General features: G+C 36.4%; 1 long non-coding RNA gene across 2 annotated transcripts; it reads right to left on the minus strand.

Annotated features, from left to right (window-relative positions):
- Positions 1 to 3586: 3586 nt before the first annotated feature.
- Positions 3587 to 11401, minus strand: LOC115066189 (uncharacterized). 2 transcript variants are annotated; one of them, XR_007421226.1, is made up of 6 exons: positions 9276 to 11401; positions 7820 to 9223; positions 7634 to 7760; positions 7407 to 7568; positions 4177 to 4324; positions 3587 to 4107 (listed from the first exon to the last, which is right to left on the minus strand). It is a non-coding gene; the product is annotated as an uncharacterized LOC115066189 (long non-coding RNA). The 2 variants fall into 2 exon arrangements; XR_007421225.1 differs by having other exon boundaries at positions 7277 to 7568.
- Positions 11402 to 11865: the final 464 nt, after the last annotated feature.

Below are 11865 nucleotides of genomic sequence, written 5' to 3' on the forward strand. Positions count from 1 at the left end.
TCATTTTTACTAAAGCCCAGTATCTCTCAATCGGCCTTAGTTCTGGACAGTTAGGTGGATTTGCTTTTCTTGGTACATAAATCACTCCATTCCGTTGGAACCACTCTAAGGCTGTTTTGCTATAGTGACATGAAGCGAGGTCAGGCCAGAAAAACGTGGACACTTCATGTTGGCTTAAAAATGGGAGCAATCTTTTTTGTAAACATTCCTTCACATATATTTTGCTGTTGATTGTACCCGATATAACGAATGAGCTGCTCCTTTTGCCACAACTGCAAATTGCCTGCCACACAAGAAATTTCTTTGGAAATTGTGTCACTTTTTTAGCTTTGAATTTTTCCGCAACATTTCCTCGAAAATCGGCTGTATAAAATTCCTGTCCCGGTAGCTGAGAAAAGTCCGCTAAAACGTAGGTCTCGTCATCCATTATGCAGCATTCCAATCTTTCCTCAGCTTCTTCGCTCGTTGATTTGCGGTTTCGTTCTTGACGGCATTTCTATCTGGAACTTTCTGTACCTTGTACGTCTTCAGCCCAGCTTCCTTCTTCGTCCTGCGTACGAAGGATTCTGAGCAGCCAGCCTTCCTCGCCAAATTCCTTTCCGAAATGCTTGGGTCCTTCTTGAGAATGGTAACAACTTTTTCGCCTTCTCCCGATCATGTGGCTCCGTCTTTTTACCAGAACCTTTCTTCCTGTCAATACGCACATCTTCCTTAAAGCGTTTAATAACGCGAGAAATGGTTTTAGGGTTAGCCCCTACCTCTTTGGCAATTTTCTTAAACGACCACTGCGGTTTCTTTTGAAAAAATGTAATAATTTTTTCGCGCACTTCCACTTCGCTTGCCATTTTCGCGTTAAATAATTTTTTATTGACTCTAACGGATACATAATATTCTTTGAGATTTATTTCAGAGCTACTAAGATAAAATTTTGTTTATTTAAAATTTAATTTCCAAATGTTTCATTTAACTATTGCAAATATGAAATGAAGTTAAATATAGGTATCCCTCGAATAGCACGGTACTTGAGTTGCACGAAATCTCGAATAGCACGGTTAAAAATTGCGACAACCCTCGGATAACACGGGGTTCGAATTACACGAAGCCGCGAAAATTCCTTTTAAAAATTGAAATTTAAGGATCCTCTACCTCTTCAAGGAAAAACAAATCAATCTTTGGAGAGTGACAGTGGTTGAACATATGTAATTTAAAAATTATTGCGTTTATAAAGTTTTACCTTTTTAATTTCAAATAACACGATTTCGAATAACACGGAACCAATTAACCGTGTTATTCGAGGGATACCTGTAATAAATAGTTTTACGAGAGCGCCTAGCGTAATGTATGCATATTTTATTCTCTCGCAACATGTAGCCGCAATATAAAATAACAGAGAACGTAACGTAACGGTATTTTATCAAAACTTATGTTGAATTACATATATTTATCAAAATTACCAGAATGATGGTGTACGTATTCCATATAATCCAAGTATGTGGAGGCATTTGTTGTACATACTGCTTGCGTTATAACCAAAGATGCGTACACATACCGATCGAACGCACTTGTGTGTCGTGTATGGGCCCTATTATCTAATTTATGTGGACTGTATCAATAGTAAGATTTTTCTTATCTTATTTAACATTTGTGAAATATATAAAAGTTTTAAATATAATGTTGTTGTCCGTCCTTTGGTAGCAATTCATAGAGTTGCGTTCACTGAATTCACTCGGAACGGAAAATTTTTAAGTTTAGCGGAATTTTTGTACGACAGGTTTGTGCTAACGGATAAATAAATTTCCATATGTGAGAGTCATGATTGCTTCCAGGAAACTGAACATTGACATAAAGTATTTTCATTTTATTGTCACATATCTGCAAAACATTGATTAAGATGTTTAAAATGCGAATTTGTCACCAAACTTACAATCATGGCATTGATACTAAAGTATCCTTTGCGGTTATAATAGAGAAACTTATCTTTAGTTGGGGCAACGATTTTAATATGTGTCCCGTCTACACATAAAATCGCGCCTGGAAACCCGTATTTCTGAAAAAATCCTTTTTCGCTTCCCTTTTTTCAACATCACTTAAATCGAGGTTTATCCACTGAGGGCACAAATGAGACTGAAGCAATCCCAATACTTCTTTTAAGATGCAACAAAATGTTGACTGAGCCATTGGAATATCGAAGTCTTTACCCACTCCATGCTGATAGCCTCCTTCAGCTAAAAACCGTAAAACTGAAGACAATCGATGAAGTAAAGATATAGACGACGATCTTGAAGAACTTGCATTCCTCTCTAGAACATCGAGGACATACGTAAAGGCCGCCTTATTTAAGCGATAGTTTTTAATAAACCTGTTTTAGAAAAATAATTTTAATAAAATTTAACAATGAATTTTTATGGATTTTTGAACTGTACATTGTTTCGTCCACTTCGGAAGGGTTGCTCTTGTCCCTCAGTGATTTTCGGTGAATTTTTAGATCACGCCGACTTCTCTCACGTTCTTCCTCAAGCAACATAAATAAACACGTTAGCGAATACATATTTTGTTCATAAAATCAATTTGAATATAAACGATTTCACTTTTATGAATCAAAATTTTAATTTTTTCTTGTACACAGCTGATTTCGAAATGTCAAAATTCAAAATTAAGTCTGGCAACAAAAGTTTCGAATTCACATGAATTCAATGATAGCAAATTATGCGTATTCGTAGCGGACATTCGTATTCGTAGCTTCGCCATAGATAACTTGATCAGAATCTCTTTTCTTGCTCTCTCGCTTGTCAGCTGGCAGGGCACCCTGATCTGTTTTTTGAGCTGGCAACAAAACACAATCAGGGTAACGCCAATCAGCAGTTAGTCAAAAAGGCGGGATGCCAGAAGAGCAGCGCTATAATTACTTGACGAAATTAATGTGAAATGAAATTTCATTGAACTATGCGAACATATTTCGGCAAAATAAATGTTTATGTAAATTAACTAATGATTTTGCATTTTAGCATTTATATATGTATGCATTTTCAAAGTGTTTAATTTAGTGTTTTGTATAATTTATTATATACCCAATCTAATATTTTTCAGCAGTGGCATTATTGGCAAATGTTATAAAAAATGCGAGTTTTGACAGCTCTCTCTCGAACCAAAGAGTCTCGTATCAAGTTATCTATGGCTTCGCTACGATGGATTGCGTGATAGGGCTGATTAACTGCAGCAGAAGAGCAACTCCTCCAAGCTACGGGGATAATTGTTGCTGTAGAAGGGTTCACCATAGTTAAATCTTTTGGAAATGTAGAGCCCGAAGAAGGATTAAATGAGTTGGTAGAAATGATTATAGATAGCGAGGAAGAAGAAGATCCGATACCATCCACCAGTCGCAGTGTGACAAAATCATGTAAAGCGAAGCCCACTGCCGAAAGTGAAAAGCTTTCTCTTTTAAAATGCAATTTACGCGCATATGAAGTAACACAAGCGCAAATCAATACAAATCTTGAGAAACTACTTGCTCTAAAGGAGAGATCTCTTCAAATAATAGAATAGGCACATACTGCAGATATTAAAATAAAAGCTGTGGAGTTGCAGATTAAAACTCGTGAGCTTGATATTTTAAAGAGAAAAATTCATAAATAAATACCTTTATATAAGATATGTTAATTCTAAGTTCTTTATTGAAAATATATTTATTAAAATAAAATATGAATTCAAATGTTGTTGAAGCGTTTAATTCAATTATTATTTAAAGACAACATAATATGATCTCTAATTTTATGACAAATTTTAGTTAATTGAGTCTCATTTCCAGTATCTATTTCTGTATCATTGTTTTCATTTACAAAATATCTGCAATATGTTGAATTTTTAAATTGTATGCAGATGTTATGCAACGCTGCACATACATTGACGAACTTTGCCATCTTTTCAGGACTATACCGACTTCTTTTATCATTACTAAGAATTTTCCACCGGTCTTTCAGTATACCAATGGATCCGTCAACAATACAGCGTCCTTTTGCATGGATTTCATTAAACCGTGCTTGGCACGAGCCAACTTCGGGTTACTAAATGGTGTCAAATACCATGGTTACAAAGGATATCCAGAATCTCCTCTTAATTGAGAAAATACGGAGATATGTCTGTAAATATATTTTGCAGCTGTATAAGTGCATATATTACCCAAAAGCCAGACATTTATCATATTGTTTGGATTATATGCTTCCTTCAAAAATCTCCTCTGCGCAGAATGCTTCCATACAAAGGAATCTTGAGCAGCTCCACCATATTTTGAATCAATAGCTAAAATTCGATGTTCGTAATCACAAATCTGCAAATATATGTATGTACATACATACATATTCGTAAGTATGTGGTCTACAAATCCAAATACATACAAAAATACATATGCTATATATTTATGAGTACATCCATGTGTATATGCGACTTCCTCACCCCTATTCTGCATTTCTACTCGAATCGAAATTTTCTCCGATTGGCAACTTTGGTATTCTGCGTTTCGATTCAACTTCGAAAATTGCAATTCTATGTATTCTGCATTGCGATCGTAATTACGTTTTTGTACGTTGAAGTTTTGTTGTCGGAAAGCCGTTATATATTCATTTTCGTGCACTTGGATAAAATAATTTTCTCGAATACATATGTAAGTAAAACTTTATGATTATAGTTGTAAAAGACATAATGGTGGTGTCCTTGGTTGTGTGTGCTTAAATGATATTTTTTGATATGTTTACAGGTCAAAAGTAACAACGGCAGAGCAATACGAAAAATTGTGTGATATGATGGCCACGAAAAGAGATATTGCGCAGGGCTTCCAAAAGCGACCGAAGGAAGAAGTACATATCTCGCAATCTTCTCATTTCAATTCTGGCCACGGCATTATCGGATGCATTGCTCTCCTCCTCAAGTAATATCGCTGCCGCTACTGATTCCATGTTAGTGTTAAAAAAAAACGCGATATAATTTCTTTATTTTAATAAACCAACAATAATTTGTGTATTTTTGCTTTGTTATGTTTCATTTTCACACGTTTCAAGGCAAACAGCTGGCTTCGAAAGAGCTACAGCTTCCTCTTCTTCTTTCAATCCAATCGTAACTCAGAATACCTACTTTCGATTCAGACGGAGCGTAGAGCGGGAACGTAATCGAAATGCAGAATAGGGCTGACTATCATTGAATTAAGACTGTGGTATCCTTTTCTGTTGAAAAACATACGAGGGCTGTCCGATAAATAACCGACCTAACCATGATGCACGCGACTTTTTCAAATTTTTTTTTTTTTCTACATAGTCTCCTTGTAACTCCACACACTTCTCCCAGCGATGCTCCCATCTCTGCAACCCTTCCAAATAGTACTTGGCGTCTTTGTCTGCAAAATACGAGTTCACGAAAGAGATTACCTCCTCATTTGACGAAAATCTCTGGCCGCCGAGCGCAGTTTTAAGTTGAGGAAACAAAAAAAGTCGCTTGGTGCTAGATCCGATAAATAAGGTGGATGGTCAAGCAGTTCGAACCGCAATTCGTGGATTTTCGTCATGGCGACTGTTGAGGTGTGAGATGGTGCGTTGTCTTGGTGGAACAAGACTTTCTTCTTTTGCAAATGTGGCCGATTTTTCGAAATTTCTTCCTTTAGCTTGTCCAATAATGATGCGTAGTATGCTCCTGTTCTAGTTTTTCCTTTTTCAAGATAGTCGATAAAAATAATTCCATGGCTGTCCCAAAAAACACTCGCCATCACTTTCCCAGCCGAATACACAGCTTTAGGTTTTTTTGGGGCTGGTTCCCCCTTTTCAATCCACTGTTTAGATAAGATTTTTGTTTCGGGCGTATAATGATGAATCCAAGTTTCGTCTACAGTTATCAATCGGCGCTAAAACTCGGTCTTATTGCCTCTAAACAGAGCGCTGGAAATGTTCATGCGCGCACGTTTGTGGTCTAGCGTAAGCAAACGCGGCACCCAACGCGCGGACAGCTTTCTCATGCCCAAATCTTGGTTTAATATGTGACAAACAGTTTCTTTTGACATCTTCATAATCTCAGCTATTTCCCTAACTTTAATCCGGCGGTCGTCTAGTACCAATTGATGAACTTTAGCGATGTTATCGTTAGTGGTTACAGTTTTTGGACGCCCAGGACGTTCATTATCTTCCAAGCTCCTGCGACCACGTTTAAATTCAGCTGCCCAAAATTTTACGGTGGTAAACGATGGTGCAGAGTCACCATACACAGAGTCCAACTCATCTTTGATTTGTGAAGGCGTATTGCCTTTCAAAAATAAAAATTTAATTACAGCTCGATATTCAATTTTTTCCATTTTGGGGAAATCACCGAAATAGACTCACAAAAACGACTGTCAACAGATAATTGCGCAAGATAAATTTCTGAAATTTTGGCAAGTAGCTATTATAATATGCACAATTTGAAGTAGAAACTTTTTTTTCAGATGTGCGGGTAGCTTCACGTTGAGGTCGGTTATTTATCAGGCAGCCCTCGTATGTTCATTCACAGTTGGTTTTTGAAGGCCAAAATATGTACCATCTGATAATTCGGCTATTACACGAGGCAACTTTTGTTGCGGCAACTCTTTGCTTATAGGAGAGGAGAATCGCGCGGAGTTTCCAGTGTTCAGCAACTCGCTTTGTGTTCTTATACGTAACAGTTCGCTGCGACGTTTTTCGGCATTCGTGTTCTTTCTATCGTAGTACATAGTTGCATTTGCGTATATTTTTATGAAATTAATATTTTGAATATATTTAAAAAATTTAATTTCATCTTTTGGTAAGTAATTTGCAAATATGTATACAAATATACATAATATAATATAAATATTTTAGAAAATGAAGTATGACGAAAAAATCGAATTAATTAAAGATATTGTGAAATGTATGGAGAAAGCCATACAAATTGATTCAGACGATAGTGAAAAGGGTGATATATGTGAAAGTCTGTCATATAATCTTTGTTTTAATTTTGAATTATAAATAAAATTTATTTCTTAATTGACAGAACTGATTAATATATGTGATAGAGTGTCCTATATATACTATAAATACCTATAAGGAAAAAGAAGCGACAATGGGTTAAAGTAAAGTGAAAGAGAATGAGAAAAAAACTCGAACAGAGTTGCGCAACGCAATTTGCTCGTGTGAAGGTAATGGGCGACAGCAAAAGAGAATCGCCCGAGAATTAGCAACAAAAGTTGCTTCATGTAATAGCGCTCTAACTAAACATTTGTATTTTTATTTTTAGCATCTAAACATACCTCATGAAACTTTATATTTCTCAACAAAGTATTCTGTGCATTTAGATAAACGGTTTAGCAAAAACTTAATGAAATGTGGACAAAGTTTTGTTTCCATTTCATTAACCACGTCCCCTACAATTTTACATACTGTGGTTTGACACATTCCAATTAAAAAGTCGTTTCCAACTGAGTGTTGATAGCCTCCACTCGCCAAAAGGGACAAAGTCGCTGCTAATTGAAGCCGTTAAATTCTATTTCCGATAGGATGAAAGTAAATGCGTCTTTGGTCAGTCTAAACCGCTTCCTGAATCTGTGAATGATTTAAAATAATAAGATCTATACCAAGTTAAACGATATAATTAAAAATGTTCTTACTCTGCTTCAGGTAAAGCCATGGAATTACTTTTTTCACAAATCCTGGACCTTATGGCCATTTGGTGGAGTTTCTTCATCTGAATCAGATGAACTTGAATAAAAAACGCACTAGGGTTAATTTTTTTGCCTACAAAAACTAAATTTAGTAAATTTATATATAAACGTATAATAAATTTGAATATTTACGTTCAATTCCAATTCAAATACTTCTTTCTTTTATTTTGTTTCGTTATTCGAAAATGTCATTTAGGGCTCCACCAGGGAAGTTATTTCATAAAATTTCTATTCGTTTCGCATCGAGTGTGACGATCCGCACACTCGACACGTTACGAAATTTCACTCGATTCGATTGCTTGCTCGCTCACGACTGCAGCGATTCGGGCCCAGTTCACATATAAGGGGGATTCCCTTGCTCTTGCAAAACCATTGCACCATTCACGAATTGCAGAATTGGTGCAACGGCACAACAACAAACACATAGAAAAAATTATTTGCAATGGCTTTAAAATATGTATGTCAAACCAAAACCCATGCTTATTTTCGTACAATGACTCGTAAAAATATAATTGTAACACTGTTTTAACTGTCATTTCACATAAAGGCATATTACGTCGTTAAATTGTTGAGGAAGGTAAGTTTTAAATAGATTTTATAATTTCTACTTAAACTATAAAGATTTGATACAGTTTTTTGTTAAGAATGAATGCAGAAGGTGCCCTAATTGACAATAGTCATGCACAATTGATAGATTCTGCAATGGGTGCTCTCTTGGCCTTGCATATTTCGGTATAGGATTTTTTCATTTTGTGTCATCGTGTAATCTTGCAAGAGCAAGAAAATCCCCCTATAGCCATATTTTTTCAGACTTAACTTTATAAAAAAACAGAAACATAAGTTGTTGAACATTAAGTTTGAAATCCATCAAAGCGATGCCAATATTTGAGAAAAGTGTTCCTAATTTTGGTGCATGGATAGCATTCAATAAATTGTATGAAATAAGATGACTTCCAAAATTTGCATCGTAAACGTGTTTGAGGTGAATAGCTTCATTGGCAAAGATAAAATGATATGAAACTGTTCTTACTCTCGCTTTGTAGCTGGCAGCGGATCATGATCTTTTTTCTGAGCTGAGCTGCAGCAAAATACAATCAGAACTGCCAAAACCAGTGCGGTGTCGAAATTCTGTAGAATTAGATGTCGGTTGCTCGTAAAATTATTTACATTCCCCTACTGGGGTTTATTTCATTAAACGTTTTGTAATTTAATGCATAATAGAATTAATTTTCTATTACAAATGATTAAAAACGTTTATTAATTGAGAACTAATAGGCTTAATTCGCCTTATTAAGTATTGAAAGATCGAAAGTCAGTTGTTTTGCCATATATTAAAAGTCCAATATATAATAATTTGCAATCGTAATAAATGCCCAAAAATTTTTATTTTGTTCGATCTGGCCATAATGGAAAATGTTATAGAAAACGCTTATTTTGAGGCGCTCTCACACTGGAATAAGTTGGGCATCCCATTATCCCTGCCCAAAATTAACTTTGGTAACGCGCCTTTTGCATACCTCAATGGTAATGTGGAAACTGCAAAATTTCTAATTAAATATTTAATAATCGACAATTCCAATTTATTTACAGTGGCTTCACTAATGAATACTATAAAAATGGGCATTTTGACAGCGCTCTCACCAAACGAAGAGTTTCGTATAATTTTTCTTCGTCATTGGACTTCTGAACAGATACATCAACGGAATACTTTTTTGCTAAATTTTTTTCAGTTACGTTGAGTTCATCTCCTTTCATATCGTAAAACTACCACAGAAATGATAACGATTTCTTTTGAATTCAATTTCTTCTTTACGCCAATTATCATTAACTTATTTATGTAGGTTTTTTTCTTGTTAATGGTAAAATCACATCGACATGCGCAGTATCTGCAGTAATCTTGCATTCACTCTAAATTGCCAAATTGGGGTATCCACAAGAAGACTTTTTATGTTTCAAACTCAGCGTCGATGGAGGAATTGCTGTCTTGAAGTGCCATGTTTCTGAAGCATTATAAATTCAAATCGCACACAAATTTGCTCATATATTTCATAAACGTTTCCACGAGTTTCTGCCATAAGTTTGAGTTTTTTAACTTTGATCAAAGCGTTTATCAATCCGGGAAGATTTTTCTCAAATGCCTTGGCGGCATTGATTTTGGAAGACAACTAAAGAGGATTCAGAATTTCTCAATTGAAACATTTAAAAAAAAACACAAAAAAGTTATTGCTCTAAGGCAGCATTTACACGAAAACAAAATTCAGCCTGACGGCACCACAGGGCTACTTATTTTGTTCTGTTCAGGGCAATCTTCCAAAAAAAAAAAATTATTATCCAATTTTTTGCAGATTAAAGAGACAATATATTTGCCGTTTTTCCCTGACATACTACTATAAATTTGGCACTTTCTTTGCTCCTAACAACGTCCCGTTCCTGAACCGAGCTATTATTGACGGATAAATCTGCAATTTCTACGCGAATTGTACTCTAACACCAACGAAGTTTTCAAGCTGCGTAAAATTTCGATGAAAACAATAATTCAATAATTTTCAATTTACTCTTCAACTCCATTGGAGATAACCATAGCCATGGGAAATTTCTGCCAAAACACCAACAACGGTAGCGACGGAGAAACCTTCACATTTTTTCTCTTACTTTTTTATATATGTATTAAAAAAAATTCTTATTTATGGACTTATTTTTCTGCGGCCATACGAACTGATAACACCGGCTTTGGTGCATTAGTCAAATTTTACTTTACCGTTGGTTTTTATGACGACGCATTGATAATGATGGCATAAATTTATATAAATACAGGGTGGGCCATCTAACGTTTTAAATTTGAAAGTAGTTTAAGTTTAAAAGAGTGTAGCGTTTGCTGTATGGCACGTAGCGCCGTCCTGCTGAAACCAAATGTTGTCCAAGTCTTCCTCTTCAATTTGCTTGAAGAAAAATTCGGTTAACATTGCGCGATATCGCTCACCATTGATGGTTACGACGGTTCCTTTTTCATTTTCGAAGAAAAATGGGCCGATGATTCACCAGACCAAAATCCGCAACACACAGTGATTCGTGCTGGGTGCATTGGCTTCTCGACGATTACGTGCGGGTTTTCTGTGCTCCAAATGGGTCAATTCTGCTTGTAACGTAACCAAGATGATTTTTCGGTAAAATTGACCATCCTCGGTCAAACGATCTTCTGCCCAATCTACGAACTGTTTTCCAGTTTTCTTCTAGAGAATAGCGGTCCATTTCGTAAATTTTAGATTTTTTACTGAATATCTGTCACTTTCCGAATGGCATTTGACGTTTCCAATGTCGAATTATAGATAATTCAAATTTAAAACGTTAGATGGCCCAGCCTATATTTAGTAAGTCAAATACAGTGATGATGCCAAGATTCCAGAATAAGAAAATACATCAAGCTACCCGGCTCTCTCGGGATCGAAAAGCCACCAACCAGATCGATCATGTTGTGATGGACGGAAAATACGTCTCCAGTGTTCTAGACGTACGTACGCTCCGAAGTCCTAACGTCGACTCGGATCACTATCTTGTTGCAACCAAGATTCGATCGATCACAACACGTGCGGGATGGGATAAATATTGAAGAGGGAAGTGAGATGCATGTGCAGACAAAAAAAGAGATGCCGAAATGCGTGAGTATGAAGAGCTTAATAAGGTGGCCGACAGGGCTAATGCTCGAAAATTCTACGAAAAACTGCGGTGACTAACAGAAGGTTTCAAGACCGGAGCATACTTTTGTAGAACCCCCACAGGTGATCTAGTAACCGATGCCCAGAGCATACTAAAATTATGGAGAGACACTTTTCCAGCCTGCTGAATGGCAGTGAAAGTATAACGCCAAGAGAAGGCAAACCCGATTCCCCAATGACGATGTAGCAGCCGTTCCATTGCCCGACCATGAAGAAGTTCGCAATCACCCGTCTGAAGAACAGCAATGCGGTGGGGGCTGATGGATTGCCGGCCGAGCTATCCAAAAACGGCGGCGAAGAACTGATAAGGAGCATGTATCAGCTTCTTTGTAAAATATGGTTGATTGAAAGCATATCCAAGGAGTATGCTGTGTTCAACCCACAAAAAGGGCGACTCCATAATTACCGTGGGATAAGTCTCGTCAACATCGGATATAAGGTTCTATCGAGCGTATTGTGTGAAAG

The sequence above is a fragment of the Bactrocera dorsalis genome, chromosome 1, assembly GCF_023373825.1.
Source record: "Bactrocera dorsalis isolate Fly_Bdor chromosome 1, ASM2337382v1, whole genome shotgun sequence".
NCBI classification, from domain to species: Eukaryota; Metazoa; Arthropoda; class Insecta; order Diptera; family Tephritidae; genus Bactrocera; species Bactrocera dorsalis.